Source organism: Barbus barbus (genome assembly GCF_936440315.1).
Source record: "Barbus barbus genome assembly, chromosome: 19".
NCBI lineage: Eukaryota > Metazoa > Chordata > Actinopteri > Cypriniformes > Cyprinidae > Barbus > Barbus barbus.
The window spans coordinates 12,857,310-12,871,486 of record NC_136747.1 but is presented as its reverse complement, the minus strand read 5'-3'; the positions used below and the strand labels follow the sequence as shown (position 1 = coordinate 12,871,486).

At 38.0% G+C, this 14,177-nt stretch overlaps 1 protein-coding gene across 2 annotated transcripts in view; it reads left to right on the top strand.

Annotated features, from left to right (window-relative positions):
- LOC306885025 (uncharacterized protein) overlaps positions 1 to 14,177 on the top strand; it is a 52,339-nt gene that overhangs the window by 19,954 nt on the left and 18,208 nt on the right. Inside the window, exon 2 of one of the 2 annotated variants that reach the window (XM_079441336.1) lies at positions 9,135 to 9,230. The exons of the other annotated variant lie outside the window; for it this stretch is intronic. The gene's annotated coding sequence lies outside the window, so the exon portion shown is untranslated. The remainder of the gene's footprint in view (positions 1 to 9,134; positions 9,231 to 14,177) is intronic. 2 annotated transcript variants of the gene reach the window in all.

The window sequence follows — 14,177 nt, the reverse complement described above, 5'->3', positions numbered from 1 at the left end:
TTATATTAATTTATATATTAAACCATTTTCATTATTAGTATGTGGCACAGATTTGCCTCAAAGAAACCTGTTTGGATCAGTTTGTCCATGGTGATACATGAATAAATGACTCTCATGAACTGGTTCTTTTTAAAGAGTCAGTCAAAATGATTCAGCTTGCTTGTGAGTTGAGTGAGTTTGAATCAGACTCAGCTCATCCAGTGAATCATTTAAAGCCATTACCAAGTTCACAAATGACTCCTTCACCAACATGAAAACTGTCAGTAGAGTCATTTTTGTGTAGTTTTTGAGTAGAGATTAATCATAACAGTAACTGCATGTACATATGTTTGATAACTTATATACGGAAGCAATTTTTAAATTTTAAAGTCTTTATATTGAAACAATAAAAAACATGGTGTTATTTTTGTATCAGTGGCAGCATTATTTAACAATAGGTAAATAAATTGATGAAAAATAGTGCTAATATATTATATTCACAACTTAACATATTTAAAAACATTCATATTAATATATATAATATATATATTCAATAAATATATTGTTGGTCATTGTTTGGCATAATAGGGTCTAATTGGTGTTGAATTTTTTTTTTTAATGTTTCATTTTAGTAGCCAGTGGCTTCCTAGTCATGTGTTTAGTCTGGAGTTGCAATTCACATTGGCCTGAACTAGTTTAAGCAAGATGTTTTGCCAGATTTGCCTCTCTACCTGAACATGCTATTACTTGGTTCCAATTGCAGAGGCCTTTCTATGGCTTACATTGGAATGGATCTTGTCATCTATGATGAAAACAGGCCATGCCTCGGAAACCATTAAACCAGTGATACACAGTCTTCCCAGGACCTTTTGAAGTGAATAAGGCTAATCATAATCTCATAAATAGTGACTGGCCTGCACATTCTAGGGCAGTCTGCCTCCACCCGGAGTTGCACAACAACCATCATTCATCCCTCCCCTGAGAGGCGCGCGCTTTGGATGGAGCTTTTATTTGGGTGGAAACGTGTCTTTGGCATTTTATCTTCTGGCTTATCAATTATGATAGGAGCCCAAATTATTGTTAGGCTCTTCAGACTGCGGGTGAAGGGAGGAAGATGTAAGCAAGAGGAAGGAGTCTGTTCAAGGGAATTTAAGAGGAGCTGAACTGTGTAAGACTGAGCGGTTTTTGACATGAGGAGTGAAGGCTTGATTTGTTTTTAATTGGCTGTGCGGTGTCAGCATTGAGTAACGGCGGTGCGTTTATAGCCTCATTATTTTAAAGCTCCTGTCTAGATGAAGTGAAAACCAAATGGAGCTGTTCTGTGTGAGAGGAGGAATCCAGACCACTTTACCGGTTATAAAACAGTGGCTGACACCACAAGTGCTAAGGAAAGGTATCATTAAGCCATTAGTGTTAGAGAACAGCCAAGCAGAATCTAGTATTTGGAACGAATGTCTTTAAAACATTTTAGTACTGATCATGGGTCAGTTACAAATAAGTATGCCCCAAATGAAGTAAAAAGTAATAACATATTTTTCATGTGAGTGTACACATCAGTATTTTAATCAGTATTTCAAAGTAAAATAAATATTTTTAAAGGTAAAAAAGGTAATGGATTAGTATTTTTTACATTAAAAATCAGATTTATTTTCTTTACTATACTTCATTCTAGACAGTTGTGTCACCCTGAGATTTTTTTCTTTATTCTCCCTCAAAAATATAAAAATTAATTTTAATTAAAAAATTTAAAGAAGAGGGTTGCAGCAGATGACATTGTACAAGCTGATTTCTCATTTTTATTTGATCTTAGACAGTTGTATCACCCTGACATTTTTTACTTTATGCCCCCAAAAATTTATAAATCAACTTAAATTCAGAAATTAAAAGCATGCTCATAATAAATGTGTATATAAATTGTTGAAATCATTCTAGTGTATTTTTTAAAAATGTGAATTTTTTAAACAAGAAAAACAAGCAACACATTACATCTTTATCTGATCATTTTATTTTATTTTATAAGAACTACCTCCAATTGGTTTACAAATTATTAAACCATTAAAATTGAAAGATTTCTAATTTACTGTATGCGCGTGGTCGACTTTCATACTTGCCCTCAGCTATCATCCTGTTTTTAACAGCGTTACTAAGGAGAAGAACCTCCTCAGTGCTTAGCCGACCCGCTGACCTCTATAAGTGCTTTGCATGATTAGTCCCATTTCCCAGGTCGGCTTATGTCAGCAAGTGCATCCAGTGGGTGGTGCGCTGTTGTGATGGTCTGATGCTGACAGGTGTTTTATTCACTGAGGACTGGGAAGTGATATATATATCTACAGTGGAGGCCAGGCCCAATAATGTGTAAAAAATGAGCTCCTCTCCAGCACTCAAAATGTTATAGGTCACATTCCTCTGACCGTCACAAGCTCATAAAACTGACAGTTCTCAGAAATCTTTCCAGAGAATACAGTATGGGAGAAGATACACTTGCATAAATAGACCACAAATGTAATATATATATCATAAAGGAATTTATTTTGCAGTTATTTTGTCAGTGGTGTAGTGCATTTTTTTCTGGATCCATAAATTTATTTAAAAAATCCATTCAAAATGCAGTTCATGCATACAGTAACTTGAATACGCCTCTTCTACAATGAGCATGTTTTTAATCTATGAATTAAATTTGTATTAAAATATATAAATGCCTCATATCAAATCAAAGAGGGAAATTTCGGCAGAGGTGGCAGATGTTGTGAGAGGTATTATTTAGCTGTAAGATCAAACAAAATGTCTTTCATGTCGCTGCCCACAGTCAGTAAAACAGGCTTGTTTTTCTCACACAGAGCCTGCACTTCACTCTCTTTTTTCTTCCTTCTGTTTCTTTGTTTAAAAACAGACATGCTTTTTTGCTCCAAATGAACTACTTCAACAAGCTTTTTAAGTTGAAACACATACTGTCCTGTCTTCTGTCTGGTTATCTTTAGTCATAAACTGGCTACTGCTGCTCTCACAGGACACATTTAAAACATACCACATGTGCCCCTTTTCCAGGGTGCTGGTGCCCAATCAGGAACAATTCTGTGTGTCTCCACCGAATCCGGCCCAGGAAAAATTGGCTCCACTTCAGAGTTTTTGCATTCCCCATTGAAATCAATGAATATTTATAGAAACGCTTGATGTGTTGATGGAAGACATATTCATTTTACAGCACAGCAGTCAGACGATTTATCTCCTCCATCTGTCCAAAATAAAATATAATATTTAGAACATTTGATTTCTATAAATGATTAAATATGCTCTCAAAATTCAGACAGTCTTTATTTACCTTAAAATAAATATTATATATGTGTGATTTCATTTGTGGTCTCATAAAAATTTCATTTTTATTATTTTATGTACAGCATAATTCGTCTCAACAACCATGTACCAGCAATATTTTGGTGGAAACCTGGTATCTGTCATATGAGGTGTTCTCCAGTCTGCTCAGTCTTTCTCGTTTTCTAAACCTCAGCAGAATTGGAACATGGCACAAAGTGCTATTTAAAGCCATTAAGAAGCAGGTTTGTAGACCAGCACTGTTCGCTCCAGGTTAATTATATTACAGGGAAGGGTATAAGGGTCTGCCCATGTGATTTACCGTGCAAGGTTGGCTGATTTTGGTCACTCAGATCACTCTTCACATCATTATATTTACACAAACAATGCATAGAGAAAACTGGTAAATATGACCAGGACATTCCACACTATATTAATTCTCTTCTCCACTATAACAATCTCAACAATTGTGATTTGAGGGCAAGACCTCTCCTGAATGTCTTTATGAGGTAAAAAGCTGTGTTTGCCCACATTTTTCTGTCACATTGAAGTAAGTAATGCGTTCTCGAGTGCAGTCTACACATCCCAGGTGCATTGCTAGACTTCCAAACTTCTGTTCAAATCAATGTGGATGCATTTACGGTCTTAATTGAGCCAACGGTCAGCATTTTGCTCCCTGTACTTGTTAGTATGATACGATCTGATTCATTGGAAGCTTTCTCCTCCGGTCAGCAGGCACTTCTTTGTTTCCCCTCAACATTTGGATATTTAGTGCATGAATAATCAGACAGTCATTGCGTCTAGCTGGGCCACACAAGACACACAAGCCCTTTTATATGGTTTGGCATGATTGCAAGAATGCATTCGAACACGTGGAAATGAGTTCTTGAAGGTGTAATTGTCTGGGTTTAGTCCATCTATCCATTTTTTGTTTTGTTTTGTTTTGTTTTTCAGTGGGGTTTGGGAGAGCCCCAGATCTTTAAACACCTCATTAGCTGTAAATTTGCTTTAATTCCGGTCTGTTTACGACTGGAACAGATGTGAAAATGATTTCACGTCTGCCTTCCTTGAATTAAATCACATTTATGAGTTCTGTGTTAATTAGAAACGAGCGTTTCTCACCTTCTCTGGCAGGCTTCGCCTCTCTTTGCACTTTAATAACAATGGTCTGGTATTACATCATAACTCACTTAACGTTCCGGATGTCAGACTTGTGACTCGAATCATATCATGTTGTGACATTCCCGCTCCATATCTCATCCACAATGAATGACACAAATTCCTTGTTATGAGTTACAGCTGAAATGATCCACTGCCAATGTTAAAGTGTCTCCAGGCTTATTTCATCATTCATTCCCTCATTAAGTGGAGGCAGAAGTGGACCTCGCAATAGAGGAGGGGCAGGAAACGAAGATGTGAAGGTTGTGAGAAAATAGGAGGACAGGATGCAGATGAAAGTATGGGCGGAAGTTTTGAATAAACCCCTCCTGTCCGACTCTGGGCCTGGCTTAGATTTATGCCCCTCCTTCCTCTTTCCCCTCCATCTTTTCTCATATTCACGGTTGAGGCACATCTGGTGCTCAGCATATGATAGTGAAGTGAAAAACCTGCTCCCTCTCTCCTTCCTCCAGCTGTAGAACAGGAACAAGGTCTTATTTTGTATGGACTTACCAATAGAGACTTTGATTGTCAGTAATGAGGCCTCTGCTCATGGTTCAGTGGCAATGTACAACTTCTTGCCTCGTCATGTTTGTTTTTCCTTCTGAAATCTGAAAGGTCTGATTATTCATATGGGGATTGTTCAGGGCTCGCTCATGAGAGAAACCCACACAGAAATGTGCTGCTAATAGCGCTGCTGTTATCTGAAGTCTGAGAAATTGTCTAAAAACAATTTGTAATTAACTATGCAGGCCGTCCACTGCTAAATTAAATATCAGTTATGTCTTTGGTAATAGATTTCAGAGACTCTTCGTTGAATGTTATTGCTATTCTACGTTTCCAGCTTTTTTCTTGAAACCTGAGACAATAAAGGGACAGTTCACCAAAAAATGAAAATTCTATCATCATTTACTCCCCATCCTAGGTGTATATGACTTTCTTCCTTCAGACGAATACAATCAGAGTTATATTAAAAATGTCCTGGCTCTTCCATGCTTTATAATGGCAGTGAATGTATCTTGATATTTTGAAGTCCAATTTTGAGTCCATCCATCCATCATAAAAAGTACTTCATATGGCTACAGGGGCGAATATGTTTGTGTAAGAAAAAATATCCATATTTAAAACTTTATAAACCATAATTTATAGCTTCCGCTAACTGTTGCTAACTATGCTTACGTCCTACTCTCTCATGAATGTGACTACGACAGTTAGCGTTTTTGCTTCAAAATCTTGACCACCATTCAGTGCCATTATAAAGCTTGGAAGAGCCAGGATATTATTTAATGTAACTCCAATTGTATTTGTCTGAGAAAAGAAAGTCATATGCACCTAGGATGGATTGAGGGTGACTAAATCATGGGGTAATTTTCATTTTTGGGTGAACTATCCCTTTAAGGGTCCAACTGACATCTCCACTGCCAGTATTACAAGATTCAAAGTCTAAACTGAATTTATCCAATCCCTAAAACAAAGGTCACCAATTAGCAGACAGAGTGGATGCTCACCTTTTTCCCTCAGAGAAACAGAACATCTGAATATGATGAAATATATCATGAAAAGCTGGAGCACACAATTGAGGCCTTTTAAAGTATACTGACTATAAACCAGTTTGATTACATTCAACATGTACACACTACCTACAGAGGACAGTAGGCCTTATAGTAGGACAGTAGTTGTGCCTTTCTGTTTTACAGGACAAATTAGTTAAGACATCTTTATACTTTTCAGTTGTGCAAGGAGGTCAGAAGATGCTTGCATTTGTACTGCATGCACTCATCAAAGTGCACATCCACTGTTTTTGTAATGTATTTCATCTTAGATTTTGATAGCAAAGGCTGTCTGTGAGCGTCTCCACCTAGTGGACACACCAGTCTGAAAAACTAAGCAGTTTGGGGTTGGTAAGATTATTTGTGTGTTTTTGAAAGAATTCTCTTGCTCACCAAGGCTGCATTTATTTCATCAAAATACAGCAAGTATTGTAACAGTATTATTGTGAAATATTATTACAATTTAAAATAATGTTTTAATATGTTTAATATATTTTTTATATATTTTAGAATTTAATCCTGTGAGGGTAAAACTGAATTATCAGCAGCCATTACTCCAGTCTTCAGTGTCACATGATCTTTCAGAAATCACTATAATAGGCTGATTTGGTCAGTGTCACATATCAATGTTTTAGTCAGGAAATCTGAAAAGAACCGCAATTTAAAATGGAAGCATTTTGTAACATTATAAATGTCTTTCCTGTCACTTTTGATTAATGCGTCTGTTTTGAATAAAGCTATTAATCTTTGAAACATCTTACTGAGCCCAAATTTTTTGCAAGGATTATTTACTAGAATATTAGAAAAAAACACTGTAGTGTATTGTGTATTGTATTTTTTTTTCTTTTGCATGTTATTTAGCCAACAACTTGAAAAGATGTACTACGATGACAGTCATATGACATTTATTTACATTTTTACACATTTGAATTTATTGCATTTCATATCAGTCCAGGATACAGACCTCTTTGAATGCGGTGGATCTCTAAATCAAGCCATTCTTATTATCAGTACACCTGTAGAGTTTCCTTTCATGACTTAAACACTGTAAACACTACATGATTCCCTGTAGAAAGCACATTTATTACATTTTATGATTCTTTTCCAGAGAGGCTGCACATGCTGACTGGACTACCCTGCCATCATTCAAAGTTATTGTCCTCAATTGGTGCTCCCTCCCTAGTGGACAATTAAAGATTAAGATCCCACCATCTTCCTTTTTCCAGCAAAGATGTTTGCACATTTCACATATCCCCTTTGCGACTCTGTTCCACCTGTCATCGAAACAATATTCAGTAAATAACCAAAATGGCAAAGAGCTTTCAGTGATCCCTGAATGTTTCTCATTCTCCGTCCTCCTCTTCATCTCTCACGCCCCCTTCACTATCCTATGTTTTTCCTCTCACTTGTTTAATCCCCACACTGTGTCTGTCTTTCATTTGAGTACGATGGTGGTAAGATTTCATTCCTTTTGCTGTTTACACAGAGCTTTTACAGGCCTTTAAGAGTCAGGGTGAAGCCGGGGCTGGATGTGTTGTCTTACACAACGTGCGCTTCAGACAATGCAGTGCTTAATCTTCCGAGGGGTGCTGGACTGCCATCGGGGATCTCTTTTGACAGGACTGGTCAAGGGGAATCCCTTGTCCAACTAAAATGATGTACTGGTGCCACGATAGGTCAAAATAGCTAAAACCTGTTGAGGAAATTGCAGAAGTTAGCCTGTGAAGAAGCCTGGCATTGATACGCTAAGTTCTTGTACGCTAAATGGAAGTCAGAACAATAATTAAAGAGCTGGAACAGTAACGTCTGGTGTGGGATACCGGCCTCTCGGGATCTGTATTTGTTCCACTTTCCAGGTCCAACTGGCAGTTGGACTTTTGTGCTGGTAACAAACCCACTGTTTTTCAATTGCATCTATTTAATCTTAACTGGAGGTCCTGTGAAAGGGTGAGGTTTAAGAGCAGAGAGGGATTGAAAACCTCACCTCCAGGAAATGGAGGAGAGAGTGCAGATTCCAGAAGCTTGGGGAAATGAGATGTTGATCCCACACCATGGCTCGAAGTTTCCTCTTACCGCCCGATCCGGACAAAAGTGACAATGATCGCATTCCCAAAATGGAATCTGGACCACTCACACTCTCTCACACTCTCTCACACACACATGTGTGAAAACATGTTTAAATCAAGTTTTGGCACATATGGATGGTTAAACGTTTCTTCAGGAAACACAAAGCACACTTCAAACGATAGATGTCCGATGTGGATTCTTTTGATCACTCTTTTGGTCAATAGTGTATATGTGCACAGAGGTGAGAGCAAACTATAATTCATACCAAATGCTCACGCACACAGCCCCACCCCAAACCACAACACCCCCTCACACACACACACAGTTTGAGAAATGGGGCTCAAAGTCTAGTGCAATAATCCTTCATACATTAGTTTCTGTCGGATGGGTGGGGTGGAAGGTGTCAGTCAAGTTACCAATATATAAACCCTTGAGAGCAGAATTAATGCGAACCTGTAGAGCTCTGCTTCTCATGAAGTCTGCCATTCTTTCTGTTGTTTTTTATATTGTTCCTATGTTTTGTCTTTCTGTCTATGGTTCAGTCTGTCTATCGTTTGTCAATCATCATTATTTTGTCATTCTCTCATTCTAAACTTAATTACACATAGTATTTTTTTATTTTAGATTCTGGACAAAATATATTCATGCTTGAATGTTTCTCTAAGGCCCTTTTCAGTACAATGTTGTATGTTGACACACAATTGAGCAGATTGAAATATCATTCTGTGTGTTCTTGGACTCTAGAAAGCATTGGTTAAGTAGTAAGATGTGTCAACATCCTGCGATGTGCAGTTTTCCATATTTTTCTCCCTGGGAATGATGGAAGAGGCTTCAGAACAGTGTATCCCCACCTCAGACAGTGGCTTTGGCTGTGGTTTGCGACCTGTGATATTAATATAGCTGGCCTTTCATCCCTGTGTCAGAGGAGCAGACCTGTCTCACCGTCTGAGATCCTGCTGTCTGCCACAAAACACCACATCTTTTCATCCCCTTGAGGAGGTTTGACAAAGATTTCCTGGCTCTTATTAAATTATAATCCCCAAACTCTCTCACCCTTCACTCTCATCACAGAGCCTGAATCCTTTTCTCTGCCATCCAGACTGTGAGAATACAGTGGAGGATTTCCATGTGTCTTGGATACCCATCAGACACAGTGATATAGTGATTGTAAGTAACCTTTTAGCAGACACTTTTATCCATTCCCCTAGAGCAAGTTGGGATTGAAGGAATAGTTCACTCAAAAATGAAAATTCTGTAATTATTCATGTTTTCACGTCTTTCAAAGCTTGTATAACTGTCTTTGTTATGGCAAAACACAAGGTATTTATTGTCCAAACTTTTCTTTTCCATACAATGAAAGTAAATGGTGACCATATATATCACTGCAAAATGTAAACCATGTTATCCAACTTTATCTACATACATACAGTATATTCACATAAAGTGATATATAATATTTAGCAATCTCACCTGCTTCATTGCTTGTATTGTTGCAGAATGTAAGCCATTTAAATATTATAAAAATTAATATCATGATATTCTGTAAAGCTGCTTTGAGACAATGTGTAAGGAGAAAAGTGCTACACAAATAAATTTGGCACAATTTTCAGACAAGATTTTCATTCAATACCACTTAAAATTTAGTCACACAAAGCTGTTGTATAATTTCAGAAGACTTGGAATATAGTGTATGACTTGTATTGGACCGCTTGGATGTTTTTTGGTTCTTTTAGAAAAAGCCCTTGGTGTCTATTTACTTTCATTGTCACGGCCTAATGGTTAGAGAGTTGGACTTGTAAACCGAAGGTCACGAGTTTGAGTCTCAGGTCTGGCAGAGATTATAGGTGGGGGGAGTGAATGTCCAGCTCTCTTTCCAGCCTCGATACCAGGTGAAACCCTTGAGCAAGGCACCGAACCCCCAACTGCTCCCAGGGTGCTGGAGCATTGGCTGCCCACTGCTCCGGGTGTGTGCGCGTGTGTGTGTGTGTTCACTTCTCACTGCTGTGTGTGCGCACTTGGATGGGTTAAATGCAGAGCACAAATTCCAAGTATGGGAAACCATACTTGGCCACATCCTTTCCTTCCTTCCTTTTCCTTGTATGCAAAAGAACAGTGTTAACATTCTCGAAAGCATCTCCTATTGAGTTCCACAGAAGTAAGTCATACATATTTGAAATGAAATGAGGGTGAGTTCTTGGGTGAACTGTCCCTTTTAAGGAACTTTCACAAATCCGATTGGTCTCTATTTGCCCCAAAATCTGCCACTACACTATTAGGTATCTGCAATGGGTGACGATGGAGTTATAAAAGCTAACAATTACTCTTCTATTTTGCCATAGTCAGCAAGCAGATTGCATCGGCCAACACCAACAGCTCAGAGCTGTACTAGTCATGATAGTTTAGCAAGCATTTTAACACTGCATCAGCAGTGGATCAGAATTTCACAATAGAAATAAACCTGCAGGTCATTCGTTCTCCTTCTGGAAGCGATTCTCACTAGCGACCAAGTCTGAATTTTTCCTGCCCTGGAGAACAGTGAAACTTTGGATTAAGTGTGAGTTCCCTGGTGTGAGCCAATTATTTGGTACTCCATAAGTTCACACCCTAAAACAAATCTAAATCCACATAGCCATTGGCCTGGTTTCCAACATCTAACTGTGCCTCCTTGTACAAAGAAAAGCTTGTCATTTGTGACTGAATGAGCTGAATGAAAAATATTTGGATGATCTGAGAAAAGGGCAAGATTTAAGTACTTTACTCATTTATCATTCCTAATGCACACTGGAAAGGAGGCAGACTGTGCCTTGTTCTGTAAGAATCCCGGTGTAATTTTAGCTTGACAGAATCCTGGGGCCCCACATCTACATCAGACATAGGTATGTACATGTTATGCATCCAAGGAGTTCACCTACACATGTAGGTCTTGCTCCACTGACGAGTGCCACCCACATGGAGGACTAGAGCGGGCCATTCGTCATTCGGGCTGAATATATGGCACAAGCTACGGAGACAAAACACAGCCAGCTGATGACTGCTCTTTGAATGCTCTGTCCCGTCTGCTACTATACACACTCCAGTGTTCTCTCCTCAGTCTATCCATCGATACTTTTCTCTCAGTACTGCTTCTGTTCTTTCTGTACCACCCAGGGACAATGTGTGTGAACCGCAAGCACGTGTTTGTTTAATGGGAGAGACGTGAAGAGAAAAGAGCCTCCTGCATCTTCAGGCCTTGGCAAACTACAATAAGAGCATTTGCACAAGTACTGTGCCATGAAAGAGAACTCTGAATGATTTTTCAAACAAGATACATTTGTTTGAGAGGCATTTAATAGAAAAGGTCTGTTATGTACTGGCCATTTTGTTATTTCAAGCTCATATGACCTTTTTAATTCTTTGAAACACATTTGAAACTATTTGAAGAACAAACTGGTTATTTTTGTCCATGCAATTACAAGGAGTAGAGACTTTAAAAGCAAAAAAGTGTATCACAATTTTTGCACTATATTTCAGCTCTTCTATAATCATATCTTGGCTTTTTGGGAGAAAGAGATTGAGATTTTAATTATAATTCACTGAAAATCTGTTAGCAGCTTCAAATGGATTGAGTCACAAGATTAGTCCGATTTGTGAATTACTCATTAAGACTGGTATGTTAAGATTCATTGAAAAGATCTGATTCATTCACAAAATTGACTTTTCTCATGAATTCCCTTGGACATGCCAATGAGAGCAAGGATGGATTTCAAGGGTTTCAGTGTAAGGACTACTTTAATGTTCTTTTGTGTTCATCTTAAATCGTAAAACAATTTCTTAAAATTTAATTATAAAAAAAAATTGTAATTGCATGGATTGGAAAAACAGGGTGAGTAAGTGATGATTACATTTTAATATTTGGATGCACTATTCTTATCTACTTATATTCAATTAAGCTTGATTAATTTTCCTTTTAAGCATAAATCTAAGAATATTTTGTGAGGTTTGTGTTTAAAAACAGGTAGGAAAAGAAAGAAAAAAGATATCACGGTCACACTGAGCAAGGAACGAAGAGACAAGGAAATGAGCAAATCTAGATTCTTTAATAGTCCAACGGGAAACCATAGCACAGGCAAGGAAGACATTCAAGAACCGACAAACACTAACTGAAAGGACTGGGGCTTATAAACATATAGGGTAATCAGGGAGGAAGACGAGACACACCTGGAATCAAATTTACAATCAACATGAGGACAAATCTGGGTCACAGGGAACACATGGGGAGCAAAACACAAAACAGTCCACTATCCTGACAATTACATTTTTGCATCTCTTACTATCGTGCATAAATTTTCTGTTCACAGAATTAAATTTTGTTTAAGGGTGTTTAGATATTTGTAACAGAAAACGAGACAAAATCCTGACTACAAATTATTTTGTAAAGAAGCAAGAGGGAAATCAGAGAAAAGGAAAGAGAACTATAAAGTAGAGAGACGTGACTGCCAGCTCAACCTCAAAAAAGACATATAATAGGAAAGAGGAGAGAGATGTTGAGAGAGAAAAGGAAAGGGAGATAGAAAGTGAGCAAGAAAAAGTGGTAAAGGGAAAAACAGAGACTGTTGACAGAGCAGGTGAGGAAGGACGGGGGGATCAGATTGTGCCTGTGTCTGGGGAGAGAGGAGGGCAGACAGACCCAGACACACTCAGCAGGGATACAGCCAGAACACCGGTCATGTCACTGAACCAAACAGAGTTCCTGCAACTATTATTACTTACAAATCTATTTTATTTATTTTTTAGAATTTAGAATTGTGATTTATTTTTGTATTTATTTCTAAACCATTTTTGTGTGCTCACTGGAGTTTAAAGCTTCATATCTGAAGAAATTATTTTAAACCAAATTATAAAATACATACACTGAGATTATGTCCATTATTCAAGAGGAATATTTTTCCAGACCAGTCCATTTTTGTTTTGATTTGGTTAAGAACAGACATCATAGGGACAAACAGACCATATTAATCTAATGTTAAATGATTTAATCTCAATTAAGCATGTATTTCCTCTCTATTGTCTGTACACACATTCAAGTATTTGTTCCTATATGCTCTAAGAAAACTGTCCCTCCAGGTATCAGTCCTGATTACAGTGTCTTTATAACTCGTTTTTCATATTCATGTGGAATAGGAAAGAATGTGAGCGTTTTCCTGTAAGCTAAGATGATTTTTTTAAGCTAACACCTGGATTGTGTTTGGAGCTGTCTTAATCAGATATTTCTCCACAATTAACAAAACAAAGTGCCTCTCAGTTGGAGACTGGGCTTTATTTTTATTACTGTTTCTTTTTCCACAGCCATTTTTCTGTCTCTTAAATCAATTCAAATGCCCTTCTTTGTTTTCCATCGTGATAGATTCAATACAAAATATTTTAAATATATAATGAGCTGGAAAAATATCAGTGCATCAGGTCAATGTGTGACAAAAAAGAGGTTACTCTAACACATCGACCCTCCACAAGCCCCTAAAGAGATGCACTCAGCCAGTTAGTCTTTTGTTCACAAACCAAAACATATCTGACAGAGCCCTGGAATCAGAACTCAATTGGACTAAATCAAATTATGAATACATAAAATGAAAAATTCTTAAGAGTGGGCTGATCTAACAAAACAGAACATAGTGAAATGCTATCTTCCCATAAGAATATAGGCTAAATACCTGTCTATCATGACTAATCATGACCTATTCCTCCAAAAAAAAATAACCTGTACTGTAAGTTAAGTTAAGTCGTGACGTATTGTCAAGTATGGTGACCCATACTCGAAATTGGTGCTCTGCGTTTAACCCATCCAAGTGCACACACACACACAAGTGCACACACACACACACAGCAGTGGGCAGCCATGCTGCAGCGCCCGGGGAGCAGTTGGGGGTTCGGTGCCTTGCTCAAGGGCACCTCAGTCGTGGTATTGAGGGTGGAGAGAGCGCTGTACATTCACTCCCCCCACCTACAATCCCTGCCGGCCGGGGACTCGAACTCGCAACCTTTCGATTACAAGTCCGACTCTCTAACCATTAGGCCACGACTTCCCCCTAAGTCGTACTTACAGTTTCCAGCTAAAATTAACACTAGATGCAGGAAAAG